Source organism: Triticum dicoccoides, chromosome 6B (assembly GCF_002162155.2).
Source record: "Triticum dicoccoides isolate Atlit2015 ecotype Zavitan chromosome 6B, WEW_v2.0, whole genome shotgun sequence".
In the NCBI taxonomy this organism is placed as follows: domain Eukaryota; kingdom Viridiplantae; phylum Streptophyta; class Magnoliopsida; order Poales; family Poaceae; genus Triticum; species Triticum dicoccoides.
In genome coordinates this window covers 48,693,805-48,705,958 of record NC_041391.1, presented here as the reverse complement: position 1 = coordinate 48,705,958, position 12,154 = coordinate 48,693,805, and the positions used below count along the sequence as shown (strand labels likewise).

At 46.7% G+C, this 12,154-nt stretch overlaps 1 pseudogene; it reads left to right on the top strand.

Moving 5' to 3' along the window:
- Positions 1 to 9,056, top strand: part of LOC119320693 — a 92,355-nt pseudogene extending 83,299 nt beyond the window's left edge.
- The last annotated feature ends 3,098 nt before the right edge of the window (positions 9,057 to 12,154 follow it).

Genomic DNA, 12,154 nt, shown 5'->3' with positions numbered 1-12,154 from the left:
ATATAAGGAGAGGCCAAAGAAGCCTAAATAAAAAAAGGGGCCAAAGAATCCCGCAAAAAAAAGGAAAAAAAGGAGAAAAAAAAAGGGGGCAATGTTACTATCCTTTTACCACACTTGTGCTTCAGAGTAGCACCATGTTCTTCATATAGAGAGTCTCCTATATTGTCACTTTCATATACTAGTTGGAATTTTCATTATAGAACTTGGCTTGTATATTCCAACGATGGGCTTCCTCAAATGCCCTAGGTTTTCATGAGCAAGCAAGTTGGATGCACACCCACTTAGTTTCCAGTTTGAGCTTTCATACACTTATAGCTCTTAGTGCATCCGTTGCATGGCAATCCCTACTCCTCACATTGACATCAATTCATGGGCATCTCCATAGCCCGTTGATTAGCCGCGTCGATGTGAGACTTTCTCCTTTTTTGTCTTCTCCACATAACCCCCACCATCATATTCTATTCCACTTATAGTGCTATATCCATGGCTCACGCTCATGTATTGCGTGAAAGTTGAAAAGGTTTGAGAACGTCAAAAGTATGAAACAATAGCTTGGCTTGTCATCGGGGTTGTGCATGATTTGAATATTTTTTGTGATGAAGATGGAGCATATCCAGACTATATGATTTTGTAGGGATAACTTTGTTTGGCCATGTTGTTTTGAAAAGACATGATTGCTTTATTAGTACGCTCGAATTATTATTGTTCTTATGTCAAATTATAGACTATTGCTTTGAATCACTCGTGTCTTAATATTCATGCCATGATTAGACATATGATCAAGATTATGCTAGGTAGCATTCCACATCGAAAATTATCTTTTTTATCATTTACCTACTCAAGGACGAGCAGGAATTAAGCTTGGGGATGCTGATACATCTCCGTCGTATCTATAATTTTTTATTGTTCCATGCCAATATTTTTCAACTTTCATATACTTTTGGCAACTTTTTATACTATTTTTGGGACTAACATATTGATCCAGTGCTCAATGCCAGTTCCTGTTTGTTGCATGTTTTATGTTTTGCAGAAACCCCATATCAAACGGAGTCCAAATGGGATAAAAACGGATGGAGATCATTTGGAATATTTATGATTTTTGGGAAGAAAAACCAACACGAGGCGGTGCCCGAGGGGGCCACAAGGCAGGGGGCGCACCCCAGGGGGGCAGCCGTGCCCCTGACCCTCGTGGGCACCCTGTAAGGCAGTTGACGATCTTCTTTTGCTGCAAGAAAGATAATTTTCAAAGAAAAATCTGGGCGAAGGTTTCAATCCAATCGGGGTTACAGATCTCCGGATATATAAGAAACGGTGAAAGGGCACTAGACGAGAACGCAGAAACAGAGAGAGACAGAGAGACAGATCCAATATCGGAGGGGCTCTCACCCCTCCCACGCCATGGGAGCCAAGGACCAGAGGGGAAACCCTTCTCCCATCTAGGGAGAAGGTTAAGGAAGAAGAAGAAGAAGGGGGGGGGCTCTCTCCCCCTTGCTTCCGGTGGCGCCGGAATGCTGCCGGGGGCCATCATCATCACCGTGATCTACACCAACACCTCCGCCGTCTTCACCAACATCTCCATCACCTTCCCCATCTATATTTAGCGGTCCACTCTCCCGCAACCCGTTGTACCCTCTACTTGAACATGTTGCTTTATGCTTCATATTATTATCCAATGATGTGTTGCCATCCTATGATGTCTGAGTAGATTTTCGTTGTCCTACCGATGATTGATGAATTGCTATGATTGGTTTAATTTGCTTGTGGTTATGTTGCTGTCCTATTGTGCCCTATGTGTCGTGCAAGCGTGAGGGATTCGCGCTATAGGGTGTTGCAATACGTTCATGATTCGCTTATAGTGGGTTGCTTGAGTGACAGAAGCATAAACCCGAGTAAGAGTGTTGTGGCGTATGGGTTAAAGGGGACTTGATGCTTTAATGCTATGGTTGGGTTTTACCTTAATGATCTTTAGTAGTTGCGGATGCTTGCTAGAGTTCCAATCATAAGTGCATATGATCCAATAAGAGAAAGTATGTTAGCTTATGCCTCTCCCACATAAAACTTGCTATCGGTCTAGTAAAGTAGTCAATTGCTTAGGGACAATTCCACAACTCCTACCACCACTTTTCCACACTCGCTATATTTACTTTATTGCTTCTTTATCTAAACAGCCCCTAGTTTATATTTACGTGCTCTTTATTATCTTGCAAACCTATCCAATAACACCTACAAAGTACTTCTAGTTACATACTTGTGCTAGGTAAAGCGAACATTAAGCGTGTGTAGAGTTGTATCGGTGGTCGATAGAACTTGAGGGAATATTTGTTCTACCTTTAGCTCCTCGTTGGGTTCGACACTCTTACTTATCGAAAGAGGCTACAACTGATCCCCTACACTTGTGGGTTATCAGGTTATTGCATACCTTGACTGTCCTCCAGCTGCTTCTTCACGCGGCCGAGCTCTCCCTCGGCCCGCTCCAGATTCCGTTTCAGTCCAGAGACTTCTGCAGTATGAGCGGCCACAGCCAGCAGTGACGCCTGCTTATTCACATAGACATATTATGTTAGACTCCTGCGAAATTTATTTGATCCTCTGTTCGGCTTTTCTTTCCGAACACCGAATAGAGTATCAGGGGCTACTGTCTATACTATGATATTCCTTTTTACAATTACATTACTTACCTCAAAGCCTGTTAGAAGGCTAGTGCAGGCTTCAGTCAGTCTGCTTTTTGCGGACTGGACCCTCTCAATCACCGTACCCATAAGGGTACGGTGTTCGTCAACAATGGAAGCGCCTTACAGCGCTTCCAGCAACCTGTCCGGTGCCTCTGGGTGCATAACTTAGCGCCCTAAAACAATGAAGCAAAGAGGCCGGATATATAAACGTGTCCGGACACTTACGATTTGGCCAGGGGCTTCTCCCTGGGCTCCCACTCCCAGCTGCTGTCGGTGGCCATTGTGGAGCTGTCCGGAAGGGAAGCTTTCCCCTTCTTGGACGCCTCGGCCTCCAGATGCGTGGAGGCCGCCCTCTTCTTTCTCCCCCCTGCAGGGGGGAATGGATGTCTTCTTCTTCCTCCTCTTTCTCGTCATCTTCAGCGACGGCGGAGTGAGTCTCGGCATCTTTGGACATTGCATCCTAAGCGCCCTTGCGACGGAAACCACCTCTGGTCCCCTTGGCCTTCTTCTCCAACACCTGATAAGGCGCCTGAACCAACATCTTCTCCAGAAGCGGGACTTCTGGGTCTTCGGGCAGCAGAGCCGGACAGTTAATACGCTCTGCCATCTCTGTCCTGTCCTAGAAAATTTGATAAGGAGGCTTAGATGCCTTCCTCGGATGTGCAAACAATAAGCATACCTTGAAAACATGAAAGAACTTACCGGATTAGCAGGGTGAGTTAAGTCATGCCCACGATCCTCGTTCGTGAGCGGTGGCATCTCGTTGGCCTTGAAGAGCATCTTCCAGATGTCTTCGTGCTTTGTGCCGAAGAGCTCCAGTAGAGTCTGGTGCTTGGCCGGATCGAACTCCCATAGATGGCAAGTCCGGCATTGGCACGGAAGGATCCAGCGAACAAGCATCACCTGGATCATGTTGACGAGCTTGATTCTCTTGTTTATCATGCTCTGAACGCGTGTCTAGAGCATCGTCATCTCATCCAGAGAAGACCAGGTCAGGCCCTTCTATTGCCAGGAGGTGAGCCGCATCGGGACTCCGGACCAGAATGAGGGAGCCGCCGCCCAGTTGGTGTCACGCGGCTCAGTGATGTAGAACCACCCTAACTGCCACCCTTTGACAGTCTCCACGAAGGATCCTTCGGGCCAGGTGACATTGGGCATCTTGCCCACCATGGCGCCTCCGCACTCTGCTTGTTGGCCGCTCACCACCTTCGGCTTCACATTGAAAGTCTTCAGCCATAGGCTGAAGTGAGGCAGGATGCGGAGGGAGGCCTCACACACGACAATAAATGCCGAGATGTTGAGGATAGAGTTGGGGGCCAGGTCGTGGAAGTCCAGCCCGTAGTAAAACATGAGTCCGCGGACGAACGGGTGGAGAGGGAATCCCAGCCCGCGGACGAAGTGTGTGATGAACACAACCCTCTCCTGGGGCTCCGGGGTGGGGACGATCTGTCCCTTGGCCGAAGTCGGTGAGCGATTTCCATGGCCAAGTACCCGGCCTCCCGGAGCTTCTTGATGTCCTTCTCCTTGATGGAGGAGGCCATCCACTTGCCTCTTGCTCCGGATCCGGACATGGCTAGATTGCCTTTTTGGACAGAGAAAGCGAGAGCTTGGGTGCTGGAGCTTGAGAATGGATGGGCAGAGGAAGGAGAAGGCGTGGGTGAAAAAGGGTGAATCCTTATCCCTTTATAAAGGCTGTGAATATTATGTGCCTCCCCACTCGCCTTAAAACTCGCCTATTCCCCAAGGTCCGTGCAGATGGCACGGTTGGGTTACCCATGCCCGTATTGATGAGAATCCCGTGATAAGGGGACACGATCTCTGCTTTGACAAGACATGCCAATAAAACCGCACCTCGAAATACGGAGCGGCAGGCTAAAAAACGGCTCGAATAATGACCGGGCGGTGGCGTGATGTCACGCTACAAAAAGTTGTCAGCGGATTGGACTCGTGAAATATTATGCTCTCTACGGTTGTGTGTGGAACTTGTTTTGCAGAGCCGGACACGATTCTTGTGTTCGAAATCTACTTTGAAGTATTCGGAGAAGGAACCCGCCTTGCAATGCTGAAGACAATCTGCTCGCCGGACTCATCGTCATTGAAGCCTGGTTCAGGGGCTACTAAGGGAGTCCTGCACTAAGGGGTCCTCGGACAGCCGGACTATATACTTGGGTCGGACTATTGGGCTATGAAGATACAAGATAGAAAACTTCTTCCCGTGTCTGGGTGGGACTCTCCTTTGCATGGAAGGCAAGCTTGGCGATTCGGATATGTAGATTCCTTTCTCTATAACCGACTTTGTGTAACCCTAGCTCCCTCCGGTGTCTATATAAACCAGAGGGTTTAGTTCGAAGGACAAAAATCATAATCTCATAGGCTAGACTTCTAGAGTTTAGCCATTATGATCTCATGGTAGATCAACTCTTGTAATATTCATATTCATCAAGATCAATCAAGCAGGAAGTAGGGTATTACCTCCATAGAGAGGGCCCGAACCTGGGTAAACATTGTGTCCCCCGCCTCCTGTTACCATTAGCCTTAGGCGCATAGTTCAGGACCCCCTACCCGAGATCCGCCAGTTTTGACACCGACAACATCTACCTATGAAGAGAGCAAAATGATGTATGTCAGGAAAATGAATGCTCCCCATGGTAGCTTGTGTAATATATATATATATTCTCCCATAGTGATGCTAGCAAGGAAATCATTATACTCAGTCTTCTGGGGTTCACTAATGATGCCCTGTTGTGGGATTTTGCATGCTTCATTAAAATCTTCTAGGTCTATGGTATAAGATTTATCATAAAGATCAAACAAAACAGTATGTGTATTGCGCTGAGATGTAAACTTAAATCTTTGCACAAATGAATCGGTGAGGTGATAGTATTGCGTGCACTTATCTGAAATGAAGTCCTCAAGATCAGCATTTTGTACATACGCATCAAATTCCTCCTTGAAACTTGCATGAACCATGAATTGATCTAACAGCCATTTGCAAGGCCGTACTCGAGCTTCCCTTGGTGGTTTAATATCTGGCTCATGTATCGCGAGCCTTGGGGCTTGTTTCCTCGAGGAACCACCTTGGTAAATCTTCCTAAACATTTTTCTTCCTCTGAAATATTTCTGAAAAATTTAGTGACTCAAAATAAAAGTGAACCAAACTCAAAAATATTGATTGCAACTACTCCCACAAGTGCCTAGAGGCTATATCATGCATCAAAACTACTTCGGACCATATATTTGACATGCAAGCTCAAGAACAGGGTCACCACAACAGCAAAAAATTGCAATAAATAAAGCTCTAGAACACAAACTAATTGGACCATTGGAGGAGTCACATACCGAAGAACAATCCCCCAAAGCAGTTTTGCAATTGGGGCTTTGCACAAGGAGATCGAAAATGACAGCAAGATGAGCAAGAACATGGGTTTGAGCTACGGGATGATTTTTTCTGGAGGAAGACAAAGTGGATGGGTATTGGAATAAGTGAACGGACCCACGTGGGACCCACAAGGCAGGGGTGTGCCCAGGGGGTACGACGCGCCCTCCACCCTTGTGGTCCACTGGTGCATCCCCCTGGTGCATGTTCAGTGCTAGAAATTCTAAAATATTTTATAAAAAATCATACTGAATTTTCAGGGCATTTGGAGAACTTTATTTTCGGGACATTTTTTATTGCACAGATAATTCAGAAAACAGACAGATAATACTATTTTACTTTATTTAATCTAAATAACAGAAAGTAAAAGTGGGTACAGAAGTTTGTGCTTTCTAGATTCATCCATCTCATGCTTATCAAAAGGAATCCGTTAATAAGGTTGATCAAGTCTTGTTAACAAACTTCTTTCGAATAACATGAAACCGGAGAATTTTTGAATAACACTAGGTTACCTCAATGGGGATATGCATGTCCCCAACAATAAGAATATATACTTCTTTTTGACAGTAGGAAGAGGGAATTCAAAACCTCCAATAGTAATAGTTGAATTCTTTCCAATAGAATTGATACTATGAACTTGAGGTTGTTTCTTTGGAAAGTGTACCGTATGCTCATTACCATTAACATGAAAAGTGACATTGCCCTTGTTGCAATCAATAGCAGCCCCTGCAGTATTCAAAAAGGGTCTACCAAGGATGATCGACATACTGTCGTCCTCAGGCATCTCAAGTATAACAGTCAGTTAAGATAGTAACGTTTGCAACCACAACAGGCACATCTTAGCAAATACCGATAACAATTGATTTTTCAGCCATTTGCAAAGAGATTTTAGTAGGTGCCAACTTATTCAATTCAAGTCTATGATACAACGAGAAGGGCATAACACTAACACCGGCTCCAAGGTCACATAAAGCAATTTTAACATAGTTTCTTTTAATGGAGCATGGTATAGTTGGTATTCCTGGATCTCCAAGTTTCTTAGGTATTCCATTCTTAAAAGTATAATTAGCAAGCATGGTAGGAATTTCAGCTTCCATTATCATTCTTTTATTTGTAACAATATCTTTCATATACTTAGCATAAGGAGACATTTTCAACATATCAGTCAGACGCATACGCAAAAAGATAGTTCTAATCATTTCACAAAAGCGCTGAAAATCCTCATCATCCTTTTTCTTGGATGGCTTAGGAGGAAAGGGCATGGGTTTCTGAACCCATGGTTCTCTTTCTTTACCATGTTTCCTACAAACGAAGGCTCTCTTATCATAACGTTGATTCTTTGATTGTGGGTTATCAAGATCAATAGCAGGTTCAATCTCTACATCACTATCATTACTAGGTTGAGCATCAACATGAACATCATCATTAACATTACCACTAGGTTCATGTTCATCACTGGATTGTGTCTCAACATCAGAAATAGAAATATCATTTGGATTCTCAGGTGTGTCTATAGCAGGTTCAGTAGAAGCATGCAAAGTCTTATCAGTGTTCTTTCTCTTTTTATTAGAAGGACTAGGTGCATCAGTGTTAATTCTCTGAGAATCTTGCTCAACTCTCTTAGGATGACCCTCAGGATACAAAGGTTCCTGGGTCATTTTACCACCTCTAGTCATAACCCTAACAACATTATCATTATTCTTACTATTTAACTCATTGAGCGAATCATCTTGTGCCTTAAGTACTTGTTCTACTTGAGTTTTAACCATGGAAGCATGCTTACTAATAAGCTTAAGATCATTAATAGTTCTACTCATATAATCACCCAAGTAGTCAAGCATGTGAGCATTATGTTTCAATTGTCTACTAACATAAGCATTGAAATTTTCTTGTTTAACAATAAAATTATCAAATTCATCCAAACATTGACTAGCAGACTTATTATGAGGAATATCACCTTCATCAAATCTATAGAGAGAATTTACCTCTACTACCTGTGTCGGGTTATCAAGACCATGTATTTCTTCAATAGGTGGTAAATTCTTAACATCTTCAGCCTTAATACCTTTTTCTTTCATAGATTTCTTTGCCTCTTGCATATCTTCAGGACCGAGAAATAGAATACTGAAGGAAATATGCCCTAGAGGCAATAATAAAGTTGTTATTTATATGGGACAATTGCATTTGAGCCCTTAGTTGGGTCACACTCGACAGGTTTACCCTTAGTTTTTGAAAATCCGTGGTCTTGCCCAAGTGAGTAGGGTTCCCTTGTGCTTTTGCCATTCCGTCCCTATTCTGTCCGGTCAAAGACGTTTGACCGTTAAGGAGACAATTTTTTGGACCAGTTTACCCTTCGTATGTGTTGGCAAAGACCAGTCAAACAAGACAACAAGATCAGTGGGTCCACCTGTCATAGACTGGAATGTTTTTTCTTCTAAATGTCTCACTGCTATGTATGACCCATATGTCATCTTAAAAAAAGATGTTTATTTCCCAGCCCGTCCGAGCTCGACACCATCTCGGCACTCATCAAGCGGCTCATCTCCGAGGGCCAGGTCCCCGCCGCCGGCCGCCTCCTCTCCGCGGTGCTCCTCCAGCCCGGCTCCCTGGAGCGCCTCCCGTTCCCCCCGCTCGCTGAGCACCTTGCCTCCCTGCCCACGCTCACCCCATCCTTCGCCCTCCTCACCGCGCTCCGCCACCACCCCGTCCGCCCCTCGCCACCCCGCTCCCCGGCTACCTCCTTGCGATGCGCCGCGCCCGCGAGGCCGCCTCTGTGCTCCGCTGGCTCTACCGCCCCGACTCCCCATGCCGGCCCGACGCCGCCACCTACGGCATCGCCGTCGCCGGGTTCTGTAGGCTCGAGGACCCCAAGAGCACGCTCGGTCACCCTTAGGGAGATGGCCTCCAATGGGGTGCGGCCCTCGTAGGAGCTACAGGAGGCAATGCGGGACGCGATGCTGCAGGATGCTGCAGGACACGTGCAACAGGAGGCCGTTGCCGCCTGGTAGTTCTCTGCCACTAGCGATTTCGAGTGCGACCGCGAGCAGCCGCACTAGATCCGTCGTCCCAGCTCTGGATCTGTGCAACCCACACCATCTCGCCTCGTCTGGCAGATTCCGGTGCCCGTTGACCTCCGGCGGCGCCCTGTTCCCAACTCGTGTTCGTGCGCAGGAGACACGCTGGGGCCTCGCACCGCCCCGATCCATCGCGTGTGTGGGTGACCACGCCCAGCGCGGCCCATCAGTGCCGGCCAAGGCGGCGGCGCCAGGATGGGAAAGGGGGGAGAGAGAGTTTTTTCTATTTCTTTTTTCCTTTTGTATTTAGTTGGGTCCCACATGTAAGCGAACATTGATTTCTTTGATTTTTAACAGAAGTTGTGAGGAGGGGCAAAATAGTCCAAAAAACGTCTCCCTAATGGTCAAATGCCTTTGACTGGACGGAATTGGGATGGAAGGGAAAAAGCACAAGGGTACCGGACACACTTGGGCAACACCACGGATTTTTGAAAACTAGGGGTAAACCTGCTGAGTGTGACCCAACTAAGGGCTCAAATGCAATTATCCCTATTTATATTTCCTTATATCATGATAATTGTTTATTATTCATGCTAGAATTGCTCAATGAGTACATGTGTGAATACATGGACAAAACAAAGTGTCCCTAGTATGCCTCTACTTGACTAGCTCGTTAATCGAAGATGATTATGTTTCCTGACCATAGACATGTGTTGTCATTTGATAAACGGGATCACATCATTAGAGAATGATGTGATGGACAAGACCTATCCGTTAGCTTAGCATAATGATCGTTAAGTTTTATTGCTATTGCTTTCTTCATGACTTATACATGTTCCTCTGACTATGAGATTATGCAACTCCCGAATAGCGGAGGAACACCTTGTGTGCTATCAAACGTCACAACGTAACTTGGTGATTATAAAGATACTCTACAGGTGTCTCTGAAGGTGTTTGTTGGGTTGGCATAGATCAAGATTAGGATTTGTCACTCCGTGTATCAGAGAGGTATCTCTAGGCCCTCTCGGTAATGCTCATCACTATAAGCCTTGCAAGCAATGTGACTAATGAGTTAGTTACTTAGTTACAGGATGATGCATTACGGAATGATTAAAGAAACTTGTCGGTAACGAGATTGAACTAGGTATGTAGATACCGACGATCGAATCTCGGGCAAGTAACATACCGATGACAGAGGGAACAACATATGTTGTTATGCGGTTTGACCGATAAAGATCTTCGTAGAATATGTAGAAACCAATATGAGCATCCAGGTTCTGCTATTGGTTATTGATCAGAGATGTGTCTCGATCATGTCTACATTGTACTCGAACATGTAGGGTCCGCACGCTTAACATTCGATGACTATTTGTATTATGAGTTATGTGTTTTGGTGACCAAAGTTTTGTTTGGAGTCCCGGATGAGATCATGGATATGATGAGGAGTCCCGAAATGGTTGAGAGGTAAAGATTCATATATTGGAAGGTAGTATTCGGACATCGGAATGGTTTCGAGTGATTCGGGTATTTTACCGGAGTACCGAGGGGTTACCAGAACCCCGGGGAAGTATTGGGCCTACATGGGCCTTACTGGAGAGAGAGAAGGGCCGCAAGGGGTGGCCGCACGCCCCCCATGGTAGTCTGAATTGGACTAGGGGAGGGGGTGGCACCCCCTTTCCTTCTCCCTCTCCCTCTCCTTCCTTTTCCCTCCGGTGGAAGAAAGGAAAAAGGGGGAGGGGCGAATCCTACTAGGAGTAAAGTCCTAGTAGGACTCCCCCCATGGCGCGCCCCTCCTGGCCGCCGGCCTCCTCCTCCCCACCTTTATATACGGGGGGTGAGGGAGTCCTGGACTAGGGGGTGTCCGGATAGCCGGACTATCATCATCGGCCGGACTCCAAGACTATGAAGATACAAGATTGAAGACTTCGTCCCGTGTCCGGATGAGACTTTCCTTGGCGTGGAAGGCAAGCTTGGCGATACGGATATGTAGATCTCCTACCATTGTAACCGACTCTGTGTAACCCTAGCCCTCTCCGATGTCTATATAAACCGAAGGGTTTTAGTTCGTAGGACGAACAACCATTACAACAATCATACCATAGGCTAGCCTCTAGGGTTTAGCCTCCTTGATCTCGTGGTAGATCCACTCTTGTACTACCCATATCATCAATATTAATCAAGCAGGAGTAGGGTTTTACCTCCATCGAGAGGGCCCGAACCTGGGTAAAAACATCGTGTCCCTTGTCTCCTGTTACCATCCGCCTAGACGCACAGTTCGGGACCCCCTACCCGAGATCCGCCGGTTTTGACACCGACATTGGTGCTTTCATTGAGAGTTCCTCTGCGTCGTCACCGATAGGCTTGATGGCTTCTTCAATCAACAACAACGCGGTCCAGGGTGAGACTTTTCTCCCCGGACAGATTTTCGTGTTCGGCGGCTTCGCACTGCGGGCCAATTCGCTTGGCCATCTGGAGCAGATCGAAAGTTACGCCCCTGGCCATCAGGTCAGGTTTGGAAGCTTAAACTTCATGGCCGACATCCACGGAGACTTGATCTTCAATGGATTCGAGCCACAGCCGAGCGAGCAGCACTGTCACGATGGGCATGATTTAGCTCTGCCGCCGGACAGCGCCCTGGAGGCCGCACATGAGTCCGCTCCGACCCCTAGTTCGGAGCCGACCGCACAGATCGAGGACAGGTGGTTGGACACCGCCTCGGGGGATGCAATCTCTACGGCGATTGAGCCGAACACTGACCCTGTCCCTGGCAAAGCTCGTGACTCCGAGGTGCCGGACTCCTTGCCGGACTCCGAACCTCCTGCGCCCCTGCCAACCGAATCCGATTGGGCGCCGATCATGGAGTTCACCACTGCAGACATCTTTCAGCACTCACCCTTTGGCGACATCTTGAATTCGCTAAAGCATCTCTCATTATCAGGAGAGCCCTGGCCAGAATGCGGTCAGGACGGTTGGGATGCCGATGACGAAGAAATTCAGAACCCACCCACCACCCACTTTGTAGCCACTGTCGATGATCTAACCGACATGCTAGATTACGACTCCGAAGACATTGACGGTATGGACGACGATGC